Raw genomic sequence first — 17524 nt, 5'->3', positions numbered from 1 at the left:
CCTTACAAATACCAACAATTTGCCCTCATTAGAAGTAACTTAGCTCCAACGTAATGCACTCACATCTACAGAGAACACAGTTCTGACCACGAGTGACGCTTACAACATAATGAGAACATTGTACAGAGGGAAATAAAAAACCACAACCTGCAGTTTCGGCTAGCATCAGCATTCATGTGCAAGCATGGAATTCTCGCAGTGTTTCCATATTTTTATCCAACCCCTATAGGCATACTACAGTGGAAATTTTATTGTGAAAGGAGAGTAGCCGGTTGTGTAGTGCAGAGCTCTTCTGGTCGTGTTGATAGGGAGGGCACCTGCCGCCTGGGACGGGCTCACCAGAGCACACGCATTTCACGGGCGATCAGCGCCTGACTGCGGCCTGTCACTCCGCCCTCCGCCCCCCGCCCCGTGCCGAGCCGTCCTTCTCCTCGCGCGCAGACACGCCTGTCGCCCGCGTTTCCCTCAGGAAATTTGTTTCCCTCCACGTACGGCGCCGAGCCTCGCGTGATGTTTCCATCCAGGACTCTTCCACGCTTTATAAACGGCCGCGTCACGCTTTAACGACCCTAATGCGCCTCGTCGCTTCCCACCCGTGAGTGTTCTCCATGACGGATGCGCTCGACAGCTTCTAGCCGGTGATAAAGGCGGACGACAAAACGGAGAATAAACGTCGCTCATCCCACATATATCATTCGTATCCAGAACGGTATGCTTGATGAACAGATGTGGCATCCTCCGGCAACACATAGGTGAGCGAAAAGATGCAATGGTCCATCTATGTTTTACTTCCTCTTACAAGGCTAGGAAGATGTATAGATAATTGTTTCTGAGGGACAGGATTGACTCACAAGCGAGAAATAAATCTTGTATTAATCTGTTCCGAAACCTGTTCTAGTAAAATTCATACGCCGCCACGTAGCAGACTGAAGCACTTGGGAAAGCAGTACCACACCAAAGTACCGTGCACCGCGACACCGAGGCGAAAACGGACCAGCCGGGAAGGGGCGTAGGGACACCGTTACTGTTACTAAAGAAACGTTAAAAAATTCGGTAAAGCAACAGTCGTTGGACTGTGTAAGCACCTGACTGAGTTAATGTTGTTATGTTACTCGAGGCAAGAGTATTGAAGGAAAACTGTTGTTAATAACAATTGATTATTTAAAAGAATTACGAGGCGCAATGCGTGTAATCTTTGTGAATTTTAAAATTATCCCGGCGAATTGACTGTTTAAACAAATTTCGGGCTCGCAATTGGTCATCGTTCAATACCTCGCACGATATTTCAACTGCCAGTCATCTTCAGGTGAGCCGTCGCGGACTTGTGAAAACGTCTTCCGTTCCGCAATAGCGCGCTGTAACTATTCTGCGCATGTGTCGAAAACTTGGTAGATGGACCACACTGCCCGCCGGTAGCGCCCTCGCTGGTGGAATAGCGGAACGCAGTCGCCATGTGCGTTGCTGTTTGCCGCGACCGTCGGCGCACTCTGTCGTCTTCGATTTGAGCAAATCGTGGAGATGATGGGATTCCATGCACTGTACAGCTGGTAGCCGCTGTCACTGTTCAACATATTTTCCGCCAGGCGTATTTCTACGGATTCTTTAATAATGGAATCCCAGAAAGATGTTGCTGTGGACAAAATCATTTTTTTTCTCATACTCCAGTGGAAATACAATGTTCAGAAATAGCGGACTTGCTTGGCTGCAAAAGGCGGGTGTAACGTTGATGTTCAGTGCGTTCAAAATATTTTTGATTAAACATAAAATAAGTTGAGGAAATGGCGTGCCTAAACAAAGCAGTGATATCAACAGGAAACATGTTACCAATCAGTGTCAAAGAATCTGCAAGAGGAACTTTTGTAAAACGTGAGACCACATCAAAGCTTACTAGAAGGTCTACACTGCTAAGACGAAGAGCCCCCAGTCTATTGATAAAATCAGCTGAATTTTGTGGGCAAGTGCTCACATCACATCGAAACACATATCTTAGTTCTTAATAGTAGATTGAAGATATACGGGTTGAACAAAATCTATAAACATTTATCTTCGAACATAAATGCAGATGCTAGCCGAGTCTCCAGGCCGCGCTGTTGTATTTGACCACGAATGGCACCTGTGCTGTGTCCTCAGTACGTTTCAAGTATCAGTCGTGGTAAGAACAGTGTTCTGTGTATTTTAGAGTCCATTATATCGAAGCTAACTGAATTAGAACCTGGAAAATTGCTGGATTCCTTGTGGTTCGTGCTTCCGTAACCAAAGTAGCCGAAGTGTTTGAGCGTTTCAAGAGGCACCATGTAAGAGATCCGTACCGCATACAGGGAAAGTGGAGAAACATCACATGCTAAGTCACAAAGCGGGCAAAGTGTGTGTTAAGTAACCGTAACGGATAGTCGTAGGAGAAAGTAAGAGGATGACAGCTGCTAACGGAATGTTGCTCTCGTGAATCCTGTCACCACCAAAACAACACGAATGGCGCTCCATAAGCTGGAATTACAGGGAGAGCTGGAATTCCGAAACCCCCCTTCAGTGATTAAAACGCCTGTAACAGGAAAATGTGGTGCCGAACACATAAAGCCGGACTGCGGAGCAGTGGAAGAAGGTAATTTGGTTAAATGATTCTTATTTCATACTGTTTCCAGCTTCTGGCCCAATTTACATCCCAGTAGTGAAATGTGGAGATGTTTCGGTGATGATTTGGACAGCGATTTAGTGGTATTCCGTGGGGCCCATGGTTTCTCTGCAAGGTCGTGTTACCTTCAAGGCTTGCGCGACCATTTATGGCAGATCAGATCCATCCCACGGTACAATGTTTCTTTCCTAATGGTGACACTGTTATTTTATTTATCGTATGGCGCTATACACATGGTTTACACATTATGAAATTATATGATAAAATACACTATAAAATACATAAGTGAAGGATACATATTCAGATAAAATATAATACATAAACACAATAAAAAGTAACATCACAGAAGATATTTTGCGTTACACAAGTCTTCAAATTCTGACGTCCAAATTGGCGATCCATTCGAGGCAGGGCGGTGTGGCGTTGAAGAAGTCAGCCCGACTACCCAGGTAGGCTCTTAATTCACAGTCCTGGGCGATGTGCTGCATTGTTTGATTAGGTGCCCCACAGTCACAGCTAGGGCTGGGAAGCTTTCCCCACTTGCATAGATTGTGTGCACATAGTCCATGTCCTGTTAGGATTCTGTGTAGGCTTTTCCATACCTGTCGTGGAAGTTCAAAGCCCTTAGGTTTCTCTGATGGACAGATAAGTTCACAGTAGTCAGGGGAGGCATTATCACTCCAGCTCTCGTGCCATTTAGTATCCATGCTGAAGTTGGCAGCTGACAGTTGTTGGGCCAGTCTGAAAGGCGGATTTCTGGAGCGGAGTCGTATTCTTTCCAAAGTTGGGACATCTTCATGGGTAGGAAGTATAGGGTTATTCATTATTTTTGTGTATTCCTTCATTAGAGTTTCCTGTCTTCGCAGGGAGGGAGGAGGTATATGACTAAGTGTTGGAAGCCAGTATAGTGGGGTAGTCTTCATGCATCCAGTTATGGTTCTCATAGCTGGGTGTCCACCTTGTTTACATGCTTGCTGGTTAACCACGCTGGTGCACAGTACTCGGCTGCAGAGTACACTAAGGCGAGTGCAGAGGTTCGTAGTGTGTCTGCTGCTGCTCCCCAGTTAGTGCCGCAGAGCCTCTGAATGAGGCTGTTCCGTGAGCTTATTTTATTGCATACATTTTCCAGTTGTCTTTTGAAGGATAATGTCCTAGCTAGAGTGACCCCCAGGTACTTTGGATGTGGCTGATATCGCAGGTGACTGTTATTCATATGAACCTTCAGCTCATATCCCGCCATTCTGTTGTTCAAATGAAAACAGCTGACTTCAGTCTTGGTGGGATTTGGTATTAGCCTCCATTTGACACTGTGATCCAAGACGACTGCGACCCTGTTCACTCAGCGCGAGGACTGATTTTGTGAGTACGGGAATGAACTGTCGCGCCACCACAGTCGCCAGATCTCAGTGTTATGAGCCTTTGTGGTCTACTTCGCAGAGAATGGTGCTTGATTGCTATCCACCTCCATCATCACTACCTGAACTTGCAGGACGAATGACATAACGTTACCCTGCAAGACCTACAGGACCTGTATCTATCCATTCCGAGAGTACTGCAAGCTGCTTTGAATATCAACGGGTCTGCTACACCGTATTAGGCATGGTAATGTCTTGTGTTTTTGGTGTTTCCATACTTTTGTCCGCTCCCTGTCTGTCTAGGAGCTAAACATAATTTCTGTTGCATATCTGTTGCGCATATTCGGGGATTTGAATATTGAGTCCCCTGCTCTTGGGCGTTTCACGTGAGCAGGTGTTGAATTTGTAAGATGGCTATAATTTAGCACCTTACAAGCACTCATCCACATACATTGCCTTGAGCTACAACCACAATTGGATATCATTTGATAGGTTGTACATCGTATATATGAATATATAAAGGAGATTGACATTGCCACATACGCCTTGTACATAGTTGTTAACGCTTATTGCATGAAAGGTGACGGAGTGTCTTTATTATCAGAACGGCGTAATGAATGATTGCCTATACTAGTAGAGGTTGGAACGACAGTCCTGGGTGGAAGGCCCACACAGCTGTGGTGATTCAACTCCACACGGGAAGTGCCAAGACGGACAGTCTGGACGCCTCAGCGCGAAAGCACAATACAGGGGCGACCGGCCGCTATTGTAGTAGGCAGGATAACCTGCTTCAGGGGGTAGTCAGACAGGGCCAAATCTTCATTTTAGCGTTTACTATTTTCCGTTGCGGACATTCATTTTACACCCGCCTGGAGAAGCGTCTTGGAAATTATTCTTTTAGTGCTCAGGAACGGGAGTGTGGAACAGACGGATAAATAAAATAGTAAATAATTCCAGCCGCAAAAAGCAGAAACGGCACATACTTCTTTCACAGAACCGTTACTTTTGTTCATAACTGATGCTGCCGTATGTTGCGGCCAAAGCACTACGGAAAACTGCAGCCATACTCACACATCTACAGTGATGGGCCGAAACATTATAACAACTGCCCACCGCGATGTTGCATGGCGCCTGGTGGCATTACGGGCACGTGACGGTGTAACTAAAGTATGTAAAAGGAGCAGACACGGACGGGGGATCACCCTAGCGAAGATATGGACTGCAAATAGGGAAACACATTCAAATGAGCGACTCTGACAAATGGTAAATTATTATTAAGCAGAACCTGTCAACGGGTATCTCTAAAGCGGCGAAGCTGGTCGAATGTTTACATGCTAGTGTCGTGAGCGTTTACGGAAAGAGGTAGAAAGACAGTGAAACTATCACTAGGCGCTAAATGGTTGGACTTCCACGACTCTACACGGAAAGTAGGTTTCGGAGGTTAGTCCGCTCTTTAAAGTAGGATAGATGGTGATCTGTGTCATCTCTGCAGAAACAGTACAACGCTGGTGCACGCACAAGTGTTTTGGAACAGACGTGCATCGTACACTGTTGAGCATTGAGCTCAGCAGCTGACCATCCCTACGTGTTCACAAGGTGACTCAAGGAATTCGTCAGTTATAATTGCAGGGGGCACGAGCCCATCGGGATTCGACCGTCGATCAGTAGAAACGTGTCGGCTCTTCGGGCGAATCACATTTTTGCTACACTAGATCGCTGGTCGTCTTCACAAACGCCGTCATTGAGGTGAACGGCACGGACGCAAGGTGGTTGGAGAAATATTATACTGTGAAAGACGTTCTCCTGCGCTTGCATGGGACCTCGGGTAGTAATCGAAGACACGCTGACAGCTGCGAACCACCTGCATCCTTTCATGTTTTGATGTCTACCCCTACGGCGATGTCATCTTTCAGCAGTATAATTGTCAGTGTCTCGGAGCCAGAACCGTGCTGTTGTGGTCTGAGGAGCGTTATGGTGAACTCATGTTGATATCTCGTCGACCAAATTCGCCACATGTTAATCCTACTTAAACGTTTAGACGGACATATCTACACATAAACAAAAATGGACGGATTTTGTGTTAAAACCGACAGCGAGAAGGAAAATGCTGTTCTCTGCTGTGAAAATGTGTAGTTTAGTTTTTCTTTCTCGCAGTCTGTTTTAACTATGATAGCAAGACATTGAACCCTTATGCAAATTGTTTCTCCCATATACAGGGTGTACATTAAAGTCCAGGAACACTTTCAATTATTCATTGCACAAGAACTAAACATAGTACAGATGTCACACATATGGCATTTTAAAAAGAAACTCTGAACGTTTTTTTTTTACAAACATTCAATGTGAGAACCATGGGTGACACGGCAGACGCCAATACGGTAGTCGAATTCTTGCCATACCCGTCCCAGCATGGCATCGTCGACTGTGGCAGTCGCTTCCCGTGTTCTCTCCCGGAGTCTGCTACATCACGTGGTAGAGGCGGTGCATACACCAGATCTTTAATGTTAATGTGTCCCCACAGAAAAAAGTCACATGGAGTGAGATCTGGTGATCGGGGAGGTCGTTTCGTGAAACAGCTCGCTCCGCACCTGAACTCGACTAGCGCTGACTATCGGCAAATTACCAAACTACGCTGTGGCAGTATACATGGGGGAAAAATTCAGAGTTTCTCTTCAAAGTGACATATGTATGGTATCTGTACAATGTTTGGTTCTTGTGCAATAAATAATTGAAAGTGATCCCGAACTTTATGTACACCCTGTACAGAATGTATACGTAGTTTCTTCCCACTTGAAGGCCTTCTCCCCCATCACTCAGCAAGCATTTCAAATTCATGAACCTGCCTTTACGTACGGGATTAATATATTAAGGGGGAAGCAAAAATCATAAGTAACTGAACCGTTACAAAGTGCGCTAGTAAACTCGCTTTTGAATGCCTGAAATTAATGTTATCATTTAGTGGAATACTGAAGGGTCGGTTTGATTCGGAGATAAAATCTCCTTTTGTTATCCTCTACCAGTATCCACGCAGTGCCCGGGTATTTTTGCCGAATGTTTCTTCCATTATCGCAAGTCGCTCCCTCGTTATGTCCTAAAAGACACTTACAATAGTGTTCGAAACATTGTTCATAATTTTACAGTATAACGTGGTCTACAACGCAAAAGAATTATATGGACGTCATCGCCTTAAGGATGGCAATTATCGCCGAAACAACCAGTTTTCACTTATACCGGCTCTTTTCTCTCCATTTTAATGTGACTTAACACCGCTCAAACTAATCGGTTTCTAAAATAACCGATTTTCGGATTTTTTTGGTATTGCTTCCAGTAATAAACGTCTATTTTGAACAATGGCTGAAAAAATGTTATGAAGGCTGAGAAGGAGCAGATCATAGTCGTAGGTGGTTGAGTCTGCAACAGAAATGGGTCTAATTTTCTCCAGGAAATATTGCGAAGATGAAGGAGACGGCCGTGGCAATAGTGAAAGCGAAAGTTGATGACTTTCCTGCGTCGTCACTTTTCCATGGTATCAATTTATCACCCTGCAAGAGCACAAAATTAAGGTTCACTTGTTATACCATGTTGGTAGCGCTTGGTCCGCCTCCGTAGCTGCGCGGTCAGCGCGGTGGATTGCTAAGTGAAGTATCCCGAGTTCGATTCCCGGCCGGAACGGAGAGTTTCTCCGCTAGGGGACTGGGTGTTGTGTTGTTCGTACTTTCGTATCGTTGTAAGTGACAGTACTATTGAGATGGCTGAAAGGGTACAGTCCAAAGACCAATAAATATATAGCACATGAATAAAATTGTAGGTATATCAATGAAATTTACCTGCTCTTCCAAGGAAGACTGTGGATGTTTTCTCCTTATATCATGTCGCCAGTGTGTTGTGCCTCCACCCGTTTTTAATCTTTTAAAGCAAATGGAGCATTGTATTTCATTGCTACCGCACTTTGTAAAATACTTACCGCCCGCGGTGGCCGAGCGGTTCTAGGCCCTTCAGTCCGGAACCGCGCGACTGCTACGGTCGCAGGTTCGAATCCTGCCTCAGGCGTGGATGTGTGTGATGTCCTTAGGTTAGTTACGTTTAAGTACTTCTAAGTTCTAGGCGACTGATGACCTCAGATGTTAAGTCCCATAGTGCTCAGAGCCATTTGAATCATTTTTTGTAAAATACTTCCTAACGAGAGCCGGTACCATTGTGCAATACATCTGAAGTCTAAAGATGACAGAGAAAAACTAACGTATAAACCAGGTGGGGATAAGTCTGGCACACTGCACGTCCTCGCGTGCCTCAAATAGGCCATGCCACTGAGAAAAAGTTACGTCTCTGCTATGCCATACCGATTCTTATGTAATGCATCGAATGAATTCGCAATTGCGAACAATGACTATCATCAGCTGTAGAATGGAAAGACGACAATGACATTTTGTGCCGGACCGGGACGCGAATCCGGATTTCCCGTTTATCGCGAGCAGTCACCTCACCGTTTGCGTATCCATGCTCGACTCGCGGCCAGACACCAACTTCAGCCATGCGTCTACGACCTGAACTCGTACATCCATTATGTATATTCCCCGTACAGGTCAGACATTGTACTTGAAAGTCGCATATACGGTATCGGCAGATAAATACGATTTGGCAGTGCCTATGTTATTCTTATTGAAATGCCGAGTTCTTCTGGACATGCACGCATGTCCAAAGAAACTTCGCATCGTGATCAGAATAACACAGGCACTGCAATATCGTGTTATGTAATGTGTTTGTTGCTAGTTTCTAACTGTAGGCATTGGTATTAAAAAATGCCGACTACTTATCCCATTTAGTACAATAATCCAATACTTCAAAGCGATGAAAATTTTACGAAAAAAATCATGCTTTTTTTAAGATTTGTTTGGAAATCAAAAAATTTAGCAAATCTGCCACGACAGATTGATGTCTTTTACCCGGTTATTAGTAAAACACGAGAAAAACGCGTTGTAACAGAGACCAAACAAATACCGATAAACACCTGTTATTTAGAACTAACATACCGGTATCGGTTCCAACCGGTTGACTTCCCCATCCCGGCTTCGCCTTTGTTCAGCAGATGTATCTGGAAAACTGATACTACTGAATGGATTTGGAACTCGTGGATGAAATAAACATTTGGTGGCACCACTTTGACTTGTCTACCACGTCGCTGTTGGGGTGTACGGCACGGACGGCGAGCACCAGCGAGGCGTTGTTTTTCTTCGAGCGCAGTTTCCAGATCAACAGCAGAAAACAGTCGTCCTAGGGGAAGGGAGGGGAGAGAGAGAGAGAGAGAGAGAGAGAGAGAGAGAGAGAGAGAGAGAGAGAAAGAAAGAAAGAGAAAGAGAGAGAGGCGGGCGCGGCGACTCGGAAGCGCCAACTGGCGCGTCTCCGCAATCGATATCCGGCCGCCTGGGCCAGAGCCGCCGGGCCTGACGAGGACCAAGGACGGAGGACGAGGTGACGCGACGCGACGCCGATCCGTGACGTGGCGTTGCTCTCTGGACGCCTCGCCCGCTGGGGGCCGCACCACGCTCACCAGGCGCACCGCACTGGCAAGATTCGCTGCCGGTTTCAGAACTGTTGCACCTGTAAGGGGCAGTCCGATGAAAACGAGGCATTTATTGTTTCAAAACTAATCGCCATGACTGTTAATACATTAATCCCAGACAAGACGGTCAGCTCCTACGTGGAAAAAAGTTTACAGTTGCCTACAGAACCATGATTGTACTCAGGCATGCACCTCTTCGTATGAAGCAAGTGTGTCCACATGTTGTCAAGGTTGTTTCGAGTACGCTGCAGACGTTTCGCTGGGAAGCCCTTAACACATCCCAAAACCTCTCTACAGTCCCTATCTCTGCCCATGCAATTTTGGAGTCCTGAAGAACGACATTCGTGGTCGTCGATTTGCTTCGGACAAACAGGTGCACGTCTGGGTAGAATCATGGTTCATGAATGCGTTAGTCGCCCTGTCTCACAGTGAGATAAATCCATTAAAAGTTATGGCGATTACTTTTGAAATAATAAATAGTTTACTTGCTTTTCCCATTTGTCTCGTTTTCATTTGATTTGCCCTTAGGTATGTACAGGCTGACAATTATTGAGCTATATCAAATAAAATACTCATAATTTCTGAACGGTTTGCATTAGGGCATTCAAACTGCACTGTTGGTCGCGGGGCATGAAGGGAATTAGTATGCGCATATATGCTTTGGTTTAGCGACGAAGCCCAGTTTCATTTGGATGGGTTCGTCAACAAGCAAAATTGGCGCATTTGGGGGCCTGAGAATCCGCATTTCGCGATCGAGAGAAGTCTTTTCACCTTCAACAAGTGACTATGTGGTGTGCAATGTCCCGTCACGGAATAATCAGTGCGATATTCCTTGACGGCACGGCGACTACCGAATGGTACGTGCAGGTTTCGGAAGATGATTTCATCCCCGTTATCCAAAGTGACTCTGACTTCCACAACATGCGGTTCAAGCAAGAGGGAGCTCGACCCCGTCGAATCAGGAGAGTATTTGATGACCTGCAGGAGCACTTTGGGGACCGCATTCTGGCTGTGGGGTAACCGGAGGCCACAGGCCTGGGCCTCGATTGGCCATGGGTTCTCCGGATCAGAACACACGCGACTCTTTTTTCTGGGGCTTTGACAAGGTGTACAGCAATAACCTCAAAGCCATTGCTGAGTTAAAAACAGCCGTTCAGGAGGTCATCGGCAGCATCGATGTTCCGACACGTTAGCGGGTCATACAGAATTCCGCTATTCGTCTGCGCTACATCATCGCCAATGATGGCAGGCATATCGAACATGTCATAACCTAAATCCGAATATCTGTAGTGACGTTGACATGTTGAGTAAAGTGTGTGCACGCCGTAGTTTGCAACTAATTTACGTTTTTTTATCACATAGTTCAATCAGTTATTGTCTGTAGAGAAGCATTGTGGGAGTAAGATGCAGCTACCTTCCATAGTGGGCTGGTGGGGTGAGAAGCATGACTGTGACAAGTAGAAGGCGCCAATTTCTGCGGTTATTTCCCGCACTGTTGCTTGTCTGTTAGCACTGACAACTACGCAAACGCCGCTCCTCTCAGTCGTTAAGTGGAGGCCGTCGACCACTGCGTTGTCTGTAGTGAGAGGTATTGCCTGAAATACGAAATTCTTGGCACACTCTTGACACTGTGGCTCTTGGAATCTTGAGTTCCCGAAAGATTTTCGAAATGGAATGTCCCTTGTGTCTAGAGCTCCAGCTACCATCCGCGTTCAGGGACATGTAATTCTGGTCGTGCGGCCATTATCACGTCGGAAACCTTATCACATGAATCACCTGAGTACAAATGAGTTCCGCCAGTGCACTGGCATTTTACGTTTTGTGTCTTCGGTTCTACCGCCATCTGTGTATGTGCATATCGCTCGCTATGCCATGACTATTGTCAATCCTTGTTTTCACCATTGTTCTGTAGCACGACATTCCAAAAGCTTCTATTCTCTTTTTGTCTGAACTCACTTCCGTAGGAGGTCACAGTCGAAACAAATAGCCCCAGAAGAGCCAACAGGAGTAACTTAGAAGTAGATATCCTCGGAGTAGCGAAGCAGTGCAAAACAATAAAGGCAAGACCTCCGCTCCAGATTGTATACCAGTCAAATTCCTTTCAGAGTATACTGATACAAAAGCTCCATACTTAGCAAACACATACAACAGCTGATTCGTCGAAAGATCCGTACCTAAAGACTGGAAAGTTGTTAAAGTCATACCAATACCCAGGAAAGGAAGTACGAGTAGTCCACTGAATTACAGACCCATATCACTAACGTCGATTTCGGCTAGGATTTTAGAACATATACTGTGTTCGAACATTATTAATTACCTCGAAGAAAACGATTTATCGACAAACAACCGATACGGATTCAGAAAATATAGTTCTTGTGAAACACAACTAGCTCTTTATTCACATGAAGTAGTGAGTGCTTTCGACAACGATATTTGTACATCTCCAAAAGGCTTTTGACACCGTTCCTTACAAGCGACTTCTAATCAAATTGTGTGGCTATGTAGTATCGCTTCAATTTTGCGACTCGATTCCTGATTTTCTGTCAGAAAGATCACAGTTCATAGTAACTGACGAAAAGTCACAGAGTAAAACAGAAGTAATGTCTGGTGATTCTGAAGAAAGTGTTATAAGCGCCAAGCTGTTCCTGATCTATATAAACGATGTAGGAGACAATGTGAGCAGTCGTCTTAGATTGATTGATTGCCGATTATGCTGTTATTTACCATCTTGTAAAGTCATCAGATGACCATAACGAATTGCGAAATTGTTTAGACGCGATATCTGTATGGTGCAGAAAGTGGCAACTGACTGGTAATAATGAAAAATGTGAATTTATCACACACGGGTGCTAAAAGAAATCCGCTAAATTTAGGTTACTCGATAAATCACACAAATTCAACTAAATACTTAGGGATTACTGTTACGAATACCTTAAATTGGAACGATTACATAGACAATGTTGCGGGGAAAGAAAACCAAAGACATTATTTTATTGGCAGAACATTTAGAAAGAGCAACAGATCTACCAAAGAGACTGCGTACACCACGCTTGTCCGCCCTCTACTGGAGTACTACTATGCGGTGTGTGATCCGCATTAGATAGGAATGATGGAGGACATCGCGAAAGTCCAAAGAAGATCAACTTGTTTTATATTATCGCGAAATAGTGGAGAGAATGCCACAGAAATGAATTGGGGAGGCAATCGTAAAAGAAAGGCAGGATCTTCTCGTGAAATTTCAGTCACCAACTTCCCGCGAAAATATTTTATTGGCGCCCTCTTGCGTAGGGAGAAATGATCATCATAGTAAAAGCTCGCACGGTAAGATTAAGTGCTGGTTTTTCCTGCGCGCCGTTCGAGATTGGAGCGGTAGCGAGATAGTTTGAAAATGGTTCGATGAACCCTCTGCCAGGGACTTAATTGTGAATTAGAAAGTAATTATGGAGATGTAGTCATAAAAAAGGCTTTCTAAAGCTTAATTTACGGTGAGAACACCTTGTTCCATGACGTCCACAATCATTAGCAGACTGGCAAGGGGACGCCATGACGTTTGGAACGCGGATTTACTGTAAACGTCGTACACTCGAAGTACTCCATGAGAACATCAAAACGTGTAAGTAGTAGCGCGTACTTCTCAAGCGTTATTGAGAAGAAAGCAAGATAATTTCGGTCGTCATATATATACCTGTGCGTGGCCATTTTTGCCATGAAGTCCACTGGACCTGACGGGATACCAATTCGATTCTACACAGAGTACGCGAAAGAACTTGCCCCCCTTCTAACAGCCGTGTACCGCAAGTCTCTAGAGGAACGGAGGGTTCCAAATGATTGGAAAAGAGCACAGATAGTCCCAGTCTTCAAGAAGGGTCGTCGAGCAGATGCGCAAAACTATAGACCTATATCTCTTACGTCGATCTCTTGTAGAATTTTAGAACATGTTTTTTGCTCGCGTATCATGTCATTTCTGGAAACCCAGAATCTACTATGTAGGAATCAACATGGATTCCGGAAACAGCGATCGTGTGAGACCCAACTCGCCTTATTTGTTCATGAGACCCAGAAAATATTAGATACAGGCTCCCAGGTAGATGCTATTTTTCTTGACTTCCGGAAGGCGTTCGATACAGTTCCGCACTGTCGCCTGATAAACAAAGTAAGAGCCTACGGAATATCAGATCAGCTGTGTGGCTGGATTGAAGAGTTTTTAGCAAGCAGAACACAGCATGTTGTTATCAATGGAGAGACGTCTACAGACGTTAAGGTGACCTCTGGCGTGCCACAGGGGAGTGTTATGGGACCATTGCTTTTCACAATATATATAAATGACTTAGTAGATAGTGTCGGAAGTTCCATGCGGCTTTTCGCGGATGATGCTGTAGTATACAGAGAAGTTGCTGCATTAGAAAATTGTAGCGAAATACAGGAAGATCTGCAGCGGATAGGCACTTGGTGCAGGGAGTGGCAACTGACCCTTAACATAGACAAATGTAATGTATTGCGAATACATAGAAAGAAGGATCCTTTATTGTATGATTATATGATAGCGGAACAAACACTGGTAGCAGTTACTTCTGTAAAATATCTGGGAGTATGCGTGCGGAACGATTTGAAGTGGAATGATCATATAAAATTAATTGTTGGTAAGGCGAGTGCCAGGTTGAGATTCATTGGGAGAGTGCTTAGAAAATGTAGTCCATCAACAAAGGAGGTGGCTTACAAAACACTCGTTCGACCTACACTTGAGTATTGCTCATCAGTGTGGGATCCGTACCAGATCGGGTTGACAGAGGAGATAGAGAAGATCCAAAGAAGAGCGGCGCGTTTCGTCACAGGGTTATCTGGTACGCGTGATAGCGTTACGGAAATGTTTAGCAAACTCAAGTGGCAGACTCTGCAAGAGAGGCGCTCTGCATCGCGGTGTAGCTTGCTGTCCAGGTTTCGAGAGGGTGCGTTTCTGGATGAGGTATCGAATATATTGCTTCCCCCTACTTATACCTCCCGAGGAGATCACGAATGTAAAATTAGAGAGATTAGAGCGCGCACGGAGGCTTTCAGACAGTCGTTCTTCCCGCGAACCATACGCGACTGGAACAGGAAAGGGAGGTAATGACAGTGGCACGTAAAGTGCCCTCCGCCACACACCGTTGGGTGGCTTGCGGAGTATCAATGTAGATGTAGATGAAGCGGCGGCAGCCGAGTGGTTAGCGTTCAACCCCGTAATCGCTGGATGGAGTCCCGCTCGTCAGTTTTTTTTAATTTCTAACACAGTCATTTTCTTTACCATTTATATTACAATTGATATAATGGGAAAAATAGTTGTAACCGGATGAAGTTTTATTAAATTTACAATGTTATGTGGCAGTCTACATAAATAATATAATATTCTTAACTACGTATTAGTAAACGACCAAACGCATAAAGTGATACTAAAAATGTATGCTTCTCCGTGATTCGAGAAATCCCTTATACCTGGCAGGAGCCCGGAACTACTTGTTACCTGCAAGTATTGACCGGTACAGACGGCTTTCGAAAGATGTATAATTAATTGTCGCTTTCGACATTACGAGTACAAGTTGCACGATGGTATTTTTCGTAAAAACATGGAAAACATAACGTTTAAACGGCACCAGCTGCACTGATTAAATGCTATGTTTCCGCATACACAAGGTCTTTTGAGGTTTTCCGTGGAAAAACAAACCTCGTTAACATTTTCAGTAACCTCTCTTTCAGCTGATAATTTGGAAGCAAACCATGCAGAACGCAGCATTTCCTTAAATATCGGCGCTGATAATTGTTCATGCAGTATCGAGTGCATTTTAATAGCGTCTTCACCAGAAGCAATTTCTCGTTCTCTTTCGATTAAATACGAACAGTTTTAAAGAATCTGACAAGCATACATTTTCAGTATCACTTTATGCGTTTGGTAGTAATAGTAAAGAAAATGAGTGTGTTTGAAATTAAAACAACCTGACGAGCGGGACTCGTTCCAGCGATTACGGGGACTGAGCGCTAACCACTCGGCTGCCGCCACTTCATGGTCTACGCACAGATATATACATGACGACCGAAATTATCTTGCAATTTTCTCAATAACGCTTGAGATGTACGCGCTACTGCTTACACGTTTTGTTGTCCTCATGGAGTACTACGAGTGTACGAAGTTTACAGTAAATCCGCCTTCCAAACGTCGTGGCCTCCCCTTGTGAGTGCCCGTGTAACGCACGCGAGCAAGTGAACAGCATTCGCAGCGCGCACGTGTCGAATCAGCGTTCCCGGTCAGGCCGCAGCTGTTTCTGGAAAGAGGCACCAACCCGCGCTTCGCTTCTCCCGTACAGACGCGGTTTGTCGCTGCTATTTAATAAATGCCTCTGCCCCGCGCGCTCCCCGAATTCTTGCGTGCAGAGCTGCCTCCACCGGCGGCATATTTCAGCCGCAAGTATTGCTCTCCTTAGCGGAGAGTTTGTTCCCTTCTCTTGGGCGCCGCCTTTGTGTACGGCGGCAGCTGCGGCGGCGCGCCGTCTGGGTGACTGCCGCGGCCGCGCCACGCAGCGCAGCGCCTGTGTGCGACCTCAGCGCGAGAGGCCGCCCGGAGTGCCGCGCCGTAATTACGAGGGCGCTTTGAGAGACATCCTGACCTCAAGCACACCTCTCCGCCCGCCGGCGCACTCTCTGCCGCTCTGCGACCCAAACTGCCTTTTAGAGAGAGAGAGAGAGAGAGAGAGAGAGAGAGAGAGAGACAACCTCTTTCTCCCGCTATAATAGGTAGGCTAGCTCCCTACAAAAGCGCATTCTCAGACGTAAACCGCGCAGGAACTACTCGATTAGGAGCGCCTAAAGACTGGAATGCCAACACTTGTTAGCAGTTTTCCAGAGGCAGCAACTGATGCCGTATACACTGCGTTCCGTCCGGTAGACTTTACTTTCTTACGATGGCATATCTCTTGACGCGACATCAGCAACCGTTATTCATCACGAATGAAAAAATCAGCTACAGTTATAAAAATTATTTACTTCTAAAAAGGAAACTACAACCCGGTTTCAGGATATGGATCCCATCTTCAGATGCACCTGCAAAATTGTAAATCAGTAATGATACCTGTCCACATGGTTAAGATAGTCAAAGCATAACAGAACCAACAGAAATTCTTAGAAAGAAATAACCCTACACCTAAATTGAAATGTGAGTCCACAAACGATGCGTAACTGAGCTTAAAATACACTACTGACCATTAAAATTGCCACACCAAGAAGAAACGCAGATGCTAAACGGGTATTCATTGGACAAATATTATACTAGAACTGACATGTGATTACATTTTCACGCAGTTTGGGTGCATAGATCCTGAGAAATCAGTACCCAGAACAACCACCTCTGGCCGTAATAACGGCCTTGATACGCTTGGGCATTGAGTCAAACAGAGCTTGGATGGCGTGTACAGGTACAGCTGCCCATGCAGCTTCAACACGATACCACAGTTCATCAAGAGCAGTGACGCGTATTGTGACGAGCCAGTTACTCGGCCACCATTGACCAGACGTTTTCAGTTGGTGAGAGATCTGGAGAATGTGCTGGCCAGGGCAGCAGTCGAACATTTTCTGTATCCAGAAGGGCCCGTACAGGACCTGCAACATGCGGTCGTGCATTATCCCGCCGAAATGTATGATTTCGCAGGGATCGAATGAAGGGTAGAGCCACGGGTCGTAACACATCTGAAATGTAACGTCCACTGTTCAAAGTGCCGTGAGTGCGAACAAGAGGTGACCGAGACGTGTAACCAATGGAACTCCATACCACCACGCCGGGTGATACACCAGTATGGCGATGACGAATACACGCTTCCAATGTGTGTTCACCGCGATGTCGCCAAACACGGATGCGACCGTCATGATGCTGTAAACAGAACCTGGATTCATCCAAAAAAATGACGTTTTGCCATTCGTGCACAATGAGTTTCTGAAGAATTTATTTTTACAACGAGT

General features: G+C 45.4%; 1 protein-coding gene across 1 annotated transcript in view; it reads left to right on the top strand.

The window, feature by feature from the left end:
* Positions 1 to 17524, top strand: part of LOC124615325 (mediator of RNA polymerase II transcription subunit 20) — a 587946-nt gene that overhangs the window by 456543 nt on the left and 113879 nt on the right. The window lies entirely within an intron of this gene.

Source organism: Schistocerca americana, chromosome 5, assembly GCF_021461395.2.
Source record: "Schistocerca americana isolate TAMUIC-IGC-003095 chromosome 5, iqSchAmer2.1, whole genome shotgun sequence".
In the NCBI taxonomy this organism is placed as follows: Eukaryota; Metazoa; Arthropoda; class Insecta; order Orthoptera; family Acrididae; genus Schistocerca; species Schistocerca americana.
Note: the sequence above shows the minus strand (reverse complement) of the source record. Positions and strands in the feature narration are given on the sequence as shown.